This window comes from Coffea eugenioides, chromosome 5, assembly GCF_003713205.1.
Source record: "Coffea eugenioides isolate CCC68of chromosome 5, Ceug_1.0, whole genome shotgun sequence".
Lineage (NCBI taxonomy): Eukaryota > Viridiplantae > Streptophyta > Magnoliopsida > Gentianales > Rubiaceae > Coffea > Coffea eugenioides.
Window position 1 is genome coordinate 11808696 of NC_040039.1, and position 17041 is coordinate 11825736.

The 17041-nt window shown below is 36.2% G+C and overlaps 1 pseudogene; it reads left to right on the forward strand.

Moving 5' to 3' along the window:
* Nucleotides 1–12687: 12687 nt before the first annotated feature.
* The window catches only part of LOC113771173, a 36034-nt pseudogene continuing 31680 nt past the window's right edge, over nucleotides 12688–17041 (forward strand).

Here is a 17041-nt window from a genome sequence, read left to right on the forward strand (position 1 = left end):
ATTTATTAAAAATCGACCGGATTACCCTAAAAAAGGGAAACAGGTCAAATGAATTGAATGAAATTTAATTTATCCAAAATTAATCAGATCACCCTAAGAAGGGTAAATTGATCAAATAAATTGAACGAAACTTGATTTATTCAAAATCGGCTCGGTTGCCCTAAAAATGGGTAAATTGGCCAAATGAATGAAATTGAATTAGTGATTTATTCAAAAATCGGCCAAATGACCCTAAAAAGGGTAAATTGGTCAAATGAATTGATGATTTATTCAAAATTGACCAGGTGACCCTAAAAAGGGTAAATTGGTCAAATGAATTGACGATTTATTGAATGAATTGGCAAAATGGATTGGTTGAATTGTTCGGCCATTGGTTATTTCAAAATTATTGAGGTGCATTAGTCTATGACCTTCTAAAAATCAAATTTTGGCCTCAATTTATTTATCGTCTCAATAGGAGGGATCATTTGTGAGTTTCTTTAAATTAATGTCCTTCACGCAAGGGATTTTTTCCAATTTTTGATAAAATGGCCAAAAAGTGATTATTAGATGCTCATATTCCAAAGATCACTCTATGAAAATGATCGGATCCTACCTTACCTTGTGCACTACCCCTTTGGACGGTACAAAATATAAACGTGCAAGTCTCATTGGATTATATATCCGAGACACAGGGCAGTCATTCCTAGCACGGGATCGCCTAAATGGCATTCCCTTCCTAGGGTTTATGCATGATACCATTTTATTAAAGCAGTAAAACATGCAATTTGAAATGAAATCATGACCTAAAAGGACCTTTTATATGCCAAAGTAGGCTTAGAATGCTATGCAATTATTCATCTATGAATGCAATATACCAAAATCTTTAAACGTGCAATAACCTATCTATAAGGGTAGGTTCTAAACAAAGGTCATGCCAGACCTCTTATTTGCTAGGATTTGTGAATGCAATGGGGACATAAAACCAAGAAAGGTTAGTTCAGTCACATAAATACACATAACACATTGCAGCAACGCAATAAAAGAAATAAAGCAATAAAAAGGAGAAAGGGGTTGGACCCCTCCCCTCGTGAATCGTGTCCCTAGCTCAGGATAAGGTCGACTCTACCCTAGGCAATTCTAATATGGATGCATGAGGTTGGGGTTCGCTAATGCATCCAGACTCGATAAGCTCAGGTCCCCAAGCCTTCAGACTTAGAAACCAAGGGTCATCAATCCCAAGGTTCTTTGTCGGTGGCTCGAGCGATTCCCCAAACACCGCTACGCACACATCGTGTCGCGGCTACGTGTTTGAGTGAATCTATCAAAAATCCTCAACCTTCCACTAAAAGCTAAAGGTTATGAACCCAAAGCCTAAAATGGAAGATCGAGTGACTCCTCGGATCATGCTACGCACACATCGTGTTGCGATCACAAGTCCAAGTGAGTCGCCTAAAAATCCTAATAGGGTAGAGTGGCGTGGCAAGCCACTAAAAGAAAAATAAAGGAGGGATAAATAATTAAAGCGTATGCACGTATGCTAGTGCTCGTTTGGAGGGGAGGGATCGAGAACCAATGCGAGGCTCTAGGGTATGTCCCCCCACCCAAATGCAATGCAAAGCGCGACATGAAACAAGTAAAATATACATTCAATCAGCCAATCATACATACGTGAGTGAGGGAATAGTTTGATACGTGCGCGAGGCAAAAGGCCCTAAAATGGAAAATGCAACCCTAATATCCAAATGCTATGCATAAAAAGGGTAGAAAAGGGAAAAGAATGGCCAAATCAAATGCTTGGACCCACTTAGGAAGTCCCCAGTGGAGTCGCCAACTGTCGCGCCCCACTTTTTGAATGATGTGTGGTGTGAGATGTGAGTGGTGTAATGGAATGTGAACGTGTGTAAATGAAAAGTAAAAGGCCATGGGACTTAAGAATGCGACGATTTGGTCAAGTGAAGTTCAAAAAAGGGTTTTGAATAGAAAAATGGAGTCGCCACTTGGTATAGAATTAGGGTGTACCAAGTCACCCAAAAATGATTTTTGTTTTTTGAATGAAAAAAAGTAAATAAACCCTTTTAGAGAACTTTTGGGTCTGCGTAACCAAAAAACAGGGATCGGGAGTCACATTTGACGAAGGGGAAGGCAAGGATAAAATCCAAGGCACCCCTTCGACCTAGCCAAGGCTAGTTGCGTGATTTAGCCTTACCTTTCCTAACTTTCTACCCAAGGTATGTATCGCATGTTGGATGCACTACGTGAATGCAAAACCTAGACCTAGGGGGACATGGGGGAAATTTCTCTTCAAAGGTTGAGTGGTGCCAATCACATTAATTGTGAAGCCCAATAACGATCCTTTTGGAGAGGTCACACCTAAACATAAATGACGTGAAAAATGAGTGGATGAATGCATGCCATGAAAAATATGAGTTTGTGTGAAAAAGCAATAAAAACAATAGTGTGAGTGGAAGTGTGCAAAGAAAATGTCCTTGAATGTAAAAAATATACTCCAAGTGCTAGTGGGCAAAATGCATATGTGCAATTTAGAAGAGTGTGAAAGTGTTGGGGTGCAAATGAAAAAGTGCTCGTGTGCAAGTGAAGGGATATAAAGGTGCACGCGTGCAAATGGGAGTAAAAATGAAAGTGTAATGAAGATATAAAATGATAGGATGGATTTAAAGTGCATGATCCTAGGGAATGCATTCATGTCGGGCACGGGGAGACCTAAATCGTGACTCAATTTTTCCTTTTATAGAGGGAATATAAGCGTGCTAAGGCTTAGAAAAAGCCACACTCGTCTATATCCCATATTTAAGGGGACTCTTCAGGCAAATGAACCCTATAACTAGTATGAGGTGCAAAAGTCCTAAAATGAGGGGAAAAGGGGTTCGAGAAGCATGCCAAATGATATAAACTAAAAAATGCATGAAATGTAGTGAACATGCAAAAATGAAATAACGAAAGGGACATCCTAAGGGTCTAGCGTTGGACTAGCCCATCTATGAATTCCCACTAGCATTGGACTAGTGGAAACGGAACAAGGAACCACAACTAGCGTTGGACTAGTGCGGTAACGGGAAAAGGGCCACAACTAGCATTGGACTAGTGTAGTGACGTCCATTCATCCATCACATTTATTCATGGCTAAAGAAAGCGAGTAGACATGCCAATCATCTATAAACACGTAGCACATAACACTTAGCATGCTCGACTAGATGCAAGAACCTAAGAAAGCAAATTAACACATAACAAATAAGCATGCAAACAATCTAATGAACCTATTACATTTGCTAACTAAAACAAAAGGGAAAGGGAAAATGGACCAAATTGCTCGCCAAGCCCTATCTATTACAAGCCAAGAGGTGTACACATACCCCATTAATGAATAACTTAAACAAAAGCAAAAGTAAATGAAATAAATGGAAGGAATTGAAGAAAGGCAAGGAAAGCGAAGTAGACATGCAATTTTCACTTAGCACGTTGGATCACATAGGGGAAATGAGAATCAAGGAGTAGAGGTTACCTCTCTTGAGTTGATGCCTTAAATGGAGTGAAATCACTTATTTATCTTCCAAAATAAAAGAAATGGTCAAGGTACCAATTTATTTGGGAAAATTAAAGAAAAATAGGCAAACACAAGCTCACAAGAAAATTAAAGTCATGAATTAAGTGCAATTGAAACCAAGCATAGTAATTAATTGGAGCAAACAAGCAAGGAAGTTGCAAAAATTAAAATGACCAAGGACTAAATTGAGGAGATTATTCAATTGGTTGGGTCATAGTGAAGTGAAGAGAAACTTGGAGGGCCTAAGTCCAATTTTGGAAACATTTTCATGCAAAACATGCAGCTACGTGGCTTATGCTTCTACAATTCTGTCTGCAATTTTAAACAAATCAAAGCATTGAAACCTTGGGCTTTTCAAACTCGCCCATTTCTGCACTTTCATTACTCCCTATTGCAGTTTATCAAATCACATTCTCAAGCACAAGACAACCATTTCAATCAAACTCAATTGGGACACAAGGACTTGAGGCAAAGTGCACATTCCAGAAAATTGTTCATGCAGGCAAACCGATGCCTTCATTTGCTTATTTTCTGCTGCGGTTTTTGCATCTTGTGAGCAAACCTGAGGAGTGGCAAAACTTACCAACAAGACAAATCTCAAACCTCATTTAATGCTCTACAACCATGCTTGGAACAAGATTCGGCATGCAAAACAGTAAGAAAATCCAGCTTGTGGATTGTTGCGGAAATCAAATACATGAACACTAACGCAGCTTCATGCAACTTTCGGCAATCAGAAATCTGTTTTTTCTTAACAAGCCTTCGATCATAGCTCAAGCATTTTTAGACCCAAACACACGAACCCAATACCAAATCATTCCATTTCCTTCCATTCAACATCAAGTTAACAACTGAAGTGCAAACTCAAGCCACGGACAGAACAGTAAGGAAAAATGCAGCAAAAGCCCTCGGCAGTGCTACATACAAAGGAAGTTCATAATTTTCTTGTTTTCCGCCGCACTTTTCATTCCATTTTGTCATGCAAGCAAATTCAACAAGACCAGAATTCTACCTATCCATCATTGACTAACATGCGACTTTATAACAGGACTTGAAATTGAGAATCAAAGCTGACCATTAAGGGGAAAGACTAACAGCAACGGAAGAAGGGAGAAAAATTGCAGCAAAGCCTTCTTGATAAAGATTTTACAAAATCAACTTTCCAGCCCACTCAGAGGCCAACACAACAGCAAGCAAGGTGCTAAGCATAAGAAGGAAAAAGGAACAGCAAGAAAACAGCAACAAGACACGGTCGCATGTACACAACTAGAAGAAAGCATTAATCAGATCTTGCCCAAAGAATTGTACCTGCCAAAACAACAGAGGAAGAACTATGGCTACCTGAAAGGATGATTACGGGTTTGGTTGAGAGTGGAAAATGCCAGGAAGTGCTGCTGATTCCAGAAATGAAGTCGCGGACGTCGCCTCCGCAGAACTTCGCGCTGATGAAGCCGTCAATTTGGCTCTTGATTTAGCGGTCTTCCTGTGATCTTTTCCCAGAGATTTGTGAACGAGATTTCCTCTATGGCCTCCCAAGAGTGTTCAGAAATCAAAGGGTCCTTCAGAAGGCTTGAATCAAAACGGGAATCTGGTCCTAAAGTAGGCCAGTTCATCAGCCAGGTTGAACTTCTGCAGAAGGGATTCCTGCGATTTTCTTACTCCCGTTTCTTTTCCTCTTGCTCCAATCCCAGCTCTTGGTTCCTTTTTTGATTTCCTCACTCAGCCATTCTCCTTTTTATTTTCTCCGTCGCTCACCTCTGCCGTCCTCTGTTATCCCCCTACCGTCACTCTTATTCTTTGCTGCAACTCCAGCTCTCAGGCTCCCCCTCTCTCTTTTAGTTTGTCTCTCAAAGTGGTTCTCCCCTCCTCTCTTTTCCAGATTTTCTCCCGCTGTCCCAATCTCCCTCTCTCTCACTTTTTCTCTTTTTCAACTACCACAAAAAGCTGCGTTCTTTTCTTCTCAGACCCTAGTCACTCCTCTCTCTCCACCAGTCGTCAAGTTTTCTTTTGTTTTCTTTCTTTTTCCGCTGTTCTCTCCCCAGAACCCCCACCTTGCGGCTGCTGCATCTCTTGCTATTTATATGGGAATCCAAGTTCCTCAACCCTTCACTGGATGGTCAGGATGAAGGGCCTGCCCCTGCCTTCATCCTGCCCTTCAATGGCACGTACGGAGCTGTCCTTTGCAAGCTGCAAAAATGCAGCTTGCAGGCCGTGACATCTTTTTTTTTTTTTAACTAATACAATAATAACAAAATTAATATTAAATAAAGAAAAACAACAGTATAAAAAACTAGGAATAAGAGATAAAAAACAATGAAATGCTAATTAATTTTTCTTTTCTTCATTTTCCCTTTTTCATTTTTTCCTCCAAGAAATTCTACGCTAAAGACTTAAAAATAAAAATAAAACTAGAAACTAAAAACTAAAAATCGAATAAAACTAACACGATAAATAAATAAAAACTAAAAATAAACAGTAAATGAAATTACACCAAAAATTTGGTGTCTACATGTTCCCTATAAATAGGTGAGTTGTCATACTATACAAGGGACACAAAAAAAAGAGCACACAAGAGGCGACATGTAGTCTTATACATGGATGGTGAGAAAGGATTCTTAAGAGATGAGAAATGGTATACAAAAATTGGGTTTTGGTGCAAGTTGTATTTTTGTATAAAATTTTCCTCTCATAATAAAGAATGGATTTCTCTCTGTGATCGTAGATTCAATGGTGAAGTTAAACCACGTTAAATATTGTGTGTTGTTTATCTTTCATACTTGTGGCTTGTTTGCCATTAAATTATTATATACTTGATATCTCAATAGTTGTGTGTTCCGTGTTTGAATCCTAACAAGTGATATCAGAAATTGGTTGCTAGACTGGATTGCTCACGTGCAATAGAGCAAGGTTCATAGTTGGATCCTGGTTAACTATTGAAATCAAGTGAGTTGGTAGCTATGATCAATTGAACAATTTAATGGGTGGTATCCTCTTTTCAATGATTTGGCAAAAAGTATTGATGGTGAAAGATGAGAAGCCGAAAAGCATGAAAACACTTGACGGTGAATTTAAGGAGGTGAATCAAGGGTCAAGAAAAAGGTGGAATCTAATGTTAATTTTTGGCCGTGAATCAGTGGAGACTTTCTCACACCTTCAATGGTTGATATTTCATCCCAATGACTTTTATATTTTGGTTATGTTCTTTGGATGGTATGGCATGTGTCCATGGTATGGCATGTGTCCATGGTATGGCATGTGTCCCAAAGAAATAAAGAGATCTAATTTTCATGCGCCAGAAGACTCTGACAGTTACAAGTTTTTCGTTTTATGTGGAATTTTGAAAATCACACGTGGCCAGACAGTCCTGAGGATGGGAAGAAATATGGTGATTTTACCACTTGATTGCCTCAATGATTAGGATTAGAACTCACAGAAGGAGATCTCAAGTTGCAAGTGGTGGTGAGAAAAAATCTTACAAAGGGAGATGGTGAATTGAGGCACCTTCTCACGAGTCAACTGGAGGTTGGATTCAGGGTAACTATATATGTTCATTTATCGATTGAATCAATTTGATATCAGAACTATATTGATTCGGGTGTGTAGTTCGGTACCATATTATTTGATAATTGAAGGCAAATGGTTGCTAAAATTTTTTTTTGCCAAAGTGGAGATTTCTTAGAAAATTGGTTTAATTTCTTTTAAGCAGGTTTCTTGTTTTATGTGGAAGTAATTAGTTTTAGTTACTTGAAGTAGTAGTCAAGGAATTTCCTATATTGTTTAAGAGTAGAAGTTATTTCCTATTATGTACAAGTCTAGAAATTAGAATTGGTTTCTTGTTACTATTTAGGTTTTTGATCAGACAATGTTCCCTATAAATATATGAGTTGCCATACTACACAAGAGATACAAAAACAAAAAGGACACACAAGAGGCGATATGTAGTCTTATACATGGGAGATAAGAGATAGTATATAAGAGTTGGACTTGGGTTCAAGTTATATTCTTGTATAGGATTTTCCTCTCATAATAAAGAACGGGTTTCTCCCTGTGGACGTAGACTCAATGGTGGAGCCGAACCATATTAAATATTGTGTGTCGTTTATCTGTCATACTTGTGATTTGTTTATTATTAAATTGTTATGCAATTGATATGTCAATAGTTGTGTATTCGCGCTTGCATCTTAACAATGTTGAAAGTAAAAACTAGGATTTCAACTGAAGATAATGCATTTTGATCTAAACTCCCCCCCCCCCCCCAAAAAAAAGGAACCAAAAATTGAATGTCCACAACTTACCTTCTGATTAGCCTATGAGCTAAACTTACCTTCTAATTAGCCTATGAGCTAAATAAATAAGATTACTCTTCTCATAAACACAATCAATTCTTCTAACAAACACCTTTTGATTAGCCTCATTTGCTTCTTTTTATGAGTAGCATCTGGCTAAGTGACACGCATAGGGGTTAATTAGGATTTCTGCTTTTATATTGGCAAAATTCGCCAGAGGAAAGAATTTAAGCAAACAAACGAAAACCATGAGAACTTGGGAAGAATCATATTAGACAACTAAAGGAAACATACCACTAATTATAATTACTTTGGAACGACTATAATTTAAGAGGGGAAGGAGAAAGATACCATCGAGATTCAAAAATAAGTGAGTAACAATAATAACAGTCCATTTGTCAATTATAACTTTAAATTTTTCTCATGCGGTACAGACATCAATCGTAGCATACAAAATTCTCTTTGACATTTAACCAAACATCTTATATGCATTCCCAAATTAACCATATTTAATACAAACGCCTACACATTGCAAAGTTTCACAGCAAGGGTCTAAGTTATTTCCTAGATGGTTCATATGGCTACAAAGCTTACCGCCCAAATGAATTGATTGATAAGCACCAAAAACTAAAAACAAGCAGACAATCAAAATACAATTTGTAGATTCATACTTATTCACTCAACCTATTATTTTGCCGGCAGACAATCAAAACTACAATCACAACCGATATTTCCAGCACCAATGTTGCAATAAAATCTTCAAATTCTCAGCCCTAATTTTGCAAGATAATCTTGAAAATTTAGGGGTGCAAACGAGTCACGTTTCGACCTAATCAAACCGAGGCTTAATATAATTTTATGAAATTCAAACTCAAGCTAGAGCTCAACGAGGTCAAAATTCGAACTTGAGATTAAAAAATAAATAAATAAATATTTTATTTTTCAAAAATAAATAAAATAATAATTTTTCTTAACAAATAATAAAATATTAGGGATATATATGTAATTTTACTATTAAAATAATATATATATAAATATAATCGAGCTCGAACCGGCTTATAAGCTAACGAGTTTAGTTTTTTTGAATTCGAATTCAGCTTGATCAACTCGAGCTTGACTAGAGCTCGAGTTGAGCTAGATCGGATTTGAGCCACTTGCGATCGGCTCGCGAGCAACTCGATTCATTTGCAACTCTATGACAAATGAATCAAATATGAGATAAATAAATTAGAGCAATATAATCAAACGATTTTCAAGAAAACATAATGGTCTAATCTCTTGGCTGCTATTTTTCATCTACTCTTTTGTCGACTACCACCACTGCTAAACCCTAGTAAACAACTCAACCCTTTTTGTTAGGTTTGCATGCCGCAGCACACAAAATTGATCGATGAGGAGAGAGGGAAAGTGTGGACTAAAGAGGAAAATTTTGCCAGGGAAAAAATTTGTTCAATTGTGTTAAGAGAAAATGTGGACCAAAGAGGAAAATTTTGCCAGATAAATGATTTATTCAATCGTATCGTGAGAAGAGAATGAGATGAAGGTAGGTGATAACCCAAAAATAGGTGATTTTTTAAACTTAAAAATGCAAATTTTTTACTTTTAGTATTAGTAAGTTTAATTTAAAAAATAACCTCTGTCAAATTATAAGTAAATTACATTACTCAAAGTGTAAATTTCTAGTTATGACTAAAATTTACTATTTCAAACATATACTTACTATTTTTAATTAAAAAATTATTAATGTTAATATTAATTATTCTAATACAATATTTAAAAAGATGCTAAAAAACTTATTTGTCTATAAAGTTAATAGAAACCTATAATTGTAGGTTATCCTAATATTGTTATCATAATTATAGGCATTGTAGCATTGTCCATGACGCTTGTTTGAATTTTATGGATACCTATCCTAAATTGCAGGTCGGGTCATCCACGTATTAGTATACAAAAAATCTCAAAATGTACTCATATCTAAACGTACTCTTTCATCTTTTAAGTGGTAACTTTACATTCCTAATAAAATCAAATCAATAAAATTTGATTTTAAGTTAGATTTTCGATCACTTTCTACCCAAATCCATCATGTGATTCACATATGATCATTTTTCTAAGGGCAAAAAAATTAGATTCCATTTGTAGCTAAACAAATAATTCGGTCCATGTTCATTTTATCCCTACAAAAGTAATTAGATTTGACCCAAAACTATATTCATTATTTTTTTCTAAAAAAAGTGAGATATGACCAAATCTATATTAATTTTCATCACTAAAAAAGTGGGATCTAAAATTTTTGTTTATAAAAATGGTTGCATGTGGGTCACGTGATGATTTCAAAAAAAGTGATTAAAAACTTAGATTGGGATTAAACACTGCTAACTTGAATTTGGATGGGGTGAAAAGTTAATATCTTATTCTTGAAAGATGAAAAAATTCATTTAGCAAACTGTGACGAACGTTTTGAACAAATTTTCCAATTTTTAATGATTATTCACAATTATTCTTTGCAATGAAAAACATATTTTGATATCTCATTAATTCAACATTTGACTTCACTAAGTTATGTTCCAATTAAGAATATTTTTCAAATATTTATATGTTTTGCATCATAAACACTTATTCTGACCATCATTTTACATTTTAAAGCTTTCAACTATATTTTTGTTTCACATGTATCAAATAAAAATAAACTTTTATGATGTCATTCCAAATAGTTTTTTCAAAGAATCTCCTATCCAAACGCATGGATTATGATTATGATTTGATTAGAATTCTACATTGCTTTGAACTACAACAATTTTAACGCAAGGAAATAGTACAAGGTTGTTTGATAGAAGAATTTATTTGAGAGAAGAAGCAGCACAGTTGTTAAAGTACCAAAGATCTATGACAATTAAATGTGTAACATAGAAGGGAGAAAATATACAATAGATTTATGATTTGAATACGTTTAATCTTTTATAATCTAAATTTAGTTGAGATGTTTCACAAAATTAAAGTTTAGAAATTACAAGTAGATAAAATTTTTTATTATTTCAAGTGATTAGCATTTTTTTTTTTACAATGTGAAATTTCATTGCTCGCATATATATTATATATTTTCATTTAGGGGTATTCCAACCTTTCGCCCCAACTAATTCCTTAAAGTTTTGTAGAGTCTTGCTCCAAGAATACACAGCAAGGTAGCAAGGTTGATCACAGGATTTGCTGATAACTATCATACTACGAAACCAGTCGGACTACCCGTGGGGCCCATGAATTTGACATTATATGCATTGTTCTTTTTTTTTTTGTGCGATGGAGGGCCATAGACCCCTTAAAGGTTCACTGATCCAGAAGTCACAATTTCCTGAACACCCGTGATTAGGAAACTTGCTCGAATCTTAAGCGTGTTAGCTACTGGTTTTCAGTTCTCAATCCTTCATCTCTCTCTCTCTCAAGGTTTTGAATATTCGTTGAATAAAAATAAATAAATAATTAATTAAATAAATAAACAATATTATTCAGTTATTTCTGTATTGGAGTTTTATTGCTGATCTATTCACTCAAGTATTGGTTCTTTTAAGTATTTTGATTAGTTTGATTCTATATACTAGCAGCCAGTGTCTTGAATGCCCTTTTTAGTTTCTTTGTTTCTTTTTACACTTGTACTATTAATTTTGTTTCCATAGCAAATGTAGGATTAGTCGTGAGATCGAAGCTTGACTACTTGATTAGCAATAATATTAGTTGCATGTCTTATAAGATATTAGCTACTCAGTTAATTTTTCACCAAGGGAATCCATTAAGCAATTTTGAAGAAGCAGAGTATATTCATGTCCGTAAACCAAAGCTTTTTATTTTCCGTAATTTTCTTTTAGCCAGGAATTTAAGAAATCATAGTTAGTGTAAAGAGAACCTGATACTGGTTGCATGGTGCAATTTAGTTTGAAGGAAGGGTTTTTCTTATAGTTGCTGAAAACTTGTCTTAATTACATTTTACCTCTTATGGTTTAGCGTTTTCTACAAAACCTTTCTATATTTTAAAGTTATACAAAACCCTTTCACTATTTGGACTAAAGTGTCAAGGTGACAGAAATAGTCTTCTGTAATGAAACTAACTGAAATGTCAATTACTCTTACTTAGAAACTAAAATAATTAAAGTATCCAAGATATATAAATATAATATGCATAACATTTTAGTCCCTTATGATTTAATGATTTACTATATAACTCCCTTATAGTTTTTAAGATCTATACATAAACCTCCTATAGTTAACAGATAATTTTCATCTTAACATATGAGCACTTTCCACATTTTAATTGACTCCATTATGAAATGCAAATTTCATCAATTTGATACTTCAATTCAAATTATTAGGAGATTATGTATAATTTTTAAAATTATAAGAGAATTATGTGAAAAAACTCTAAAGTACAGCAGGATACCTACTTTCAGGTGTCAACGTGGATATAGGCTTGCGCAATTGCAGGATTACCGGTTGAAGTTAAATGATGGCCCAAATCAGGCAATGACCAAAGGTCCTTCAAACTTTTTTTTTTAATTATTTTTTAAGAAAAAAGGAGAAATTTTGAAACTTGTAGCATGACAAGTTGACCATAGAAGTAGATAAGACTTGAATATGTGAGCAGTGACTTCACCTGCACTTGACGGGTCCAGAACGTTCATCTCTTATTCAAAAGACTAGAATCTGCACACATTCATTTGAATACGATGAAGACTTGCAGTAAACAGGACAAAATACACACAACCACGCACTTCTATTAAAAGCTCGGTAGACATTAGAAAGCCTAACTTTCCAATTTCATCTTCAATCGAGTGATTGAAGCAAATACATAACCAGAAGATCAACGAAATGAAGAAAGCAGAGCTGGTTTTCATTCCTTCACCAGGGATGGGTCACCTGGTATCAAATGTTGAACTAGCAAAGCTTCTTATTGATCGTGGTGAACAATTATTGATCACGGTTCTGATTATGAAGCTGCCTTTTGATAAAAAGGTGAGTAGCTACACAAGTATGCTGTCAGAGTCTTCAGATTCACGCATAAGGTTTCTTGATCTCAAACCAGAAGAGTCTTCTTCGCAATCGACATTTTCTAGTACGTTTCTGTATCATTTTATCGACAACCACAAAAGTAGTGTAAGGGATATTCTTGCAGAAATGTCTAATTTTGCCTCGTCTGATCTCGCTGGAGTTGTCATTGACATGTTTTGCACCTCCATGATTGATGTGGCCAATGAATTTGGGGTTCCCTCGTATATATTCTATACATCTGGTGCTGCAATGCTTGGCCTTGTATTGCATATACAGAGTCTGAGAGATGATTTTAATGAAGATGTGACTAATTACAAGAATTCAGATGTTGAGTTGGCTATTCGAACTTATATTAATCCTATTCCGGCTAAAGTTCTACCTTCGGTAATCCTTGACAAGGATGCAGGTTGCGACATGTTTCTCAACCAAGCCAAAAGATACAGGGAGACCAACCAAGCACTGGCGGATTTAAGGTAGGGGCACTGGGGGCACGGGCCCCACTGCTCCCCTTAAATTCCTACAATATGCATAGAATTTTGGGTAAATTCTGTAGTGTATTCAGCATATCCAATACAGGTGTGGAAAGTAAAGAATATGGCAACGAAGGGGCCACGTTGCAACCTGACAAGTAGGGACGATGAAGGGAATATTTGTAAGAAAGCAAGTGGTGACCGATAACGGCGGTTTGGAAATGTTGCATTTGCAGTTGCTGGAAATGTATTGGGGTGTCACAGAATTAACATAAATGTAGTGGCCTTAGGAATAAAACACGGAAGAGGAAGCGTAAACAGTAGTACTAAACAAAGGGGATAATTTCACAAACCTCCCCTGAGGTTTCTGACACTTGCACTGAGACTATGACCGCATTTTAAAAATTTCACCTAGCTACCTTGGCAGAGTGTTGGGGTCCATTGCTCACGCTGCAGAGCGCTGAAATGACCTATTTGTCCTCACGGATGGTTTAGATGACTGACGTTAATTAAATAGACAAAAGCATCAGGAGGTTGGTAATTACATTTAACTAGAATAATCGAAATTTAATGTCTAATGAAGGTGATTAAAAAACCAATTCTCATAGGCAAAACATACTACAAAGTCTGCCATTTTTCCCATAAAGAGCTGGTATGTTATGGGCTATTTTTTTTTTAACAGTCACATATTTAAATTACGTCAAATACAAAACTTGCTAGTTTTCCTTCGTGCGGTATTTAACCAATGTTTCTCATAAAAAGCCCGTACGAAACATACTATGCCAGTTTCCCATAAAGAGCTGGTATGTTATGGGCAATTTCTCTATTTTTTTTAAACTTTCACATATTTAATTTCTGTTAAATACAAAACATACTAGTTTTCCTTTGGGCGGTATTTAACCAATTTTTCTCATAAAGAGCTGTTATATTTCCCATAAAGAGCTGGCACAAAACAACTACAAAACCTGCCAATTTTCCATAAAGAACTGGTATGTTATAGGCAATTTCTCTTCTTTTTTTAACTTTCACATATTTATTTTTCGTTAAATACCAAACATACTAGTTTTCCTTTGGGCGCTATTTAACCAATTTTTCTCATAAAGAGCTGGAATATTTCCCATAAAGAACTGGTACAAAACATAGTTTTGCTAGTTTCCCATAAAGAGCTGGTATGTTATGGGCAATTTCTCCTCTTTTTTTTTTTAACTTTCACATATTTATTTTTCATTAAATGCCAAACATATTAGTTTTCCTTTGGGCACTATTTAACTAATTGTTCTCATAAAGAGCTGGTATGTTTCCCATAAAGAGTTGGTACAAAACATAGTTTTGCCAGTTTCCCATAAAGAGTTGGTATGTTATGAGCAATTTCTCTTTTTTTTTTTAAGTTTCACATATTTATGATTTGTTAAATACAAAATATACTAGTTTGAATATATTAGTGCATAATCATCTCTACCCTTTTATTAACAAGCAATCTTGTACAAATATAGGCAGGGGTCTCAGTGCAGGTGTTAGAAACCTCAGGGGAGGTTTGTGAAATTATTCCTTTTCAAAGCCATGCTGGTGCCACAGCAGAGAAAGCGTATTACATACTAAACACAGCCATGCTGGGGCCAGCAGTGATAGGTGTTTTTGAACACCGCTGGTGAGGTCAGAAGTGAAGAAAAAATTTGGTAAGGAAGAAGGCAAGGCGGAATAGACAGAGAGGGTGGCTACTGGTGTAACTTCAGGCGCCGGCTGTGCCGGTAGATATATCTGAGGAAGGACCTTCCGAAACTATACTGACTGAATGCAACGCCGTGAAACAGAAGCAGAGAAATCAAAGGTGAGTACTTTCGTCCATAACTTTAAAAATTGGATTAAAATAACGAGTACTTGTACGTCTACTACGGTGAAGTTTACAGTTGTTGTATGAAGCAATGATAGAGGAATTAGGAATACGAAATACGGGCAGTAAGACCCACCGGTTTCGAACAAAGAGGAAAAGATGCAGGAAAATTATCGATGTTTTTTTGTGCACCGAGCATTGTGTACGTAGGATACCAACTGAAAGGTTGGTCCACTAATTTTTATTAAATTGTGTAAAGAAAATTAAGTAGAAATGAGTAAACACATGAAGAAGATGTTGTAACAGGACTAAAAACTGAGTGATTTGGATGGCTGTGTGGACATAGACATTGGCTCCCAGACTACATTATGAATGCTTTTGTGAAGAGAATTAAAAAAACTCCCAGTACAAGTTAAGTAGTTTAGTATAAATGAATATGCATGGCGATAGTGGTATGTTGAGCTAAAGGTTGATATAATTGCATCAGCCACACTTCCACATAATGTGTATATGAATGTTAGAGTAATCTTTATCGTCTGTATTTTGTAAAAGTTGTGAGGTACAGTATCGTTTCTTAACTTAAATGATCGTGTATATCTGTTTTTTTTCCATAAATAGACGATCAGTATTTATGTTACAAACAAAAGCATATGGGGAGGCTGAAAAAAAAGGTTAAGCGATCATGGTTAGAAAAAACGTTGACCCACACAGGGCTTGTAACTATTGGGCAGGATCAGGCGCTTCAAACTCGTGACATGATGCAGGAAACAGAGAACGAAAAAATGAGGATGGATGGTTGCGGCCAAAAAAGGTCATGTGACCTTAACATGGAACCTGAGTGTGACCGAGACACATACACTCCAGAAATCGTTGGTTCAATTGGAGGACATGAAGATGAGGAGGTAGATGAATTGGTGGGCGCAATAGGTGTGGATGACGTAATGAAATTAACATTTGACACGGAAGAAGAAGTTGGGGAATTCTATAATTTGTATGCGAAACTAAGCGGATTTGGGATTCGTAAAAGTAATGGCAAACGAGATGCAGATGGCATTTCAAGATTTAGAAAATGGGTATGTTGTTGTGAAGGCCATAGGGATGTAAAGTGGTTTAATTATGAAAATCGAAAAAGAGAAGCAAAACCAATCACAAGAACCGGGTGTGGGGCTTGCTTTCACGTGAAATATGGCATAGAATCGGTAAAGTATGTGGTGACATGTTTCATTATGGAGCACAATCACCCGCTGGCATCAGAGGCAAGTGTGTAACACATTAGGTCGCATAGAAAAGTCAGTGATGCGGAATATGCGCAGGCCAAAAGTCTGAAGATGGTTGGGGCCAGAATATGCCAGATAATGAAACGTTTTGTTATCAAAGCCAGAGGGTACAGTAACGTGGGATTTTTCATTAAGGATCTGTATAATCGAATGGACGAGGAACGTAGAAAAGATATTTTCAATGGCGATGCAGAAGGGGCACTTGGGTTCTTGGCAGCGAAGAAGGATGCCGATGACATGTTCTTTTATAAATATCATGTAGATAACGAAGGAAGATTGGCAAGATTGTTTTGGGCATATTCTAAATCTCTCGTGGACTTCAGTATATTTGGAGATGTGTTGGTGTTTGATACGACATACAAAACAAATAAATATCGCAAGCCACTAGTTGTACTTGCAGGAGTAAACAACTATTTGAACAGTGCTGTTTTTGGTTGCGCACTGTTGTCAGATGAGAGGATTGAGACATATGAATGGATGCTAAGTATATTTATAGAGGCTATGAAAGGTAGAAAGCCAGTAGCAGTGATGACAGATGGGGACAGTGCAATGCGAAGAGTCATAAAGAATCTTCTCCTGGATGCTTGTCACAGGCT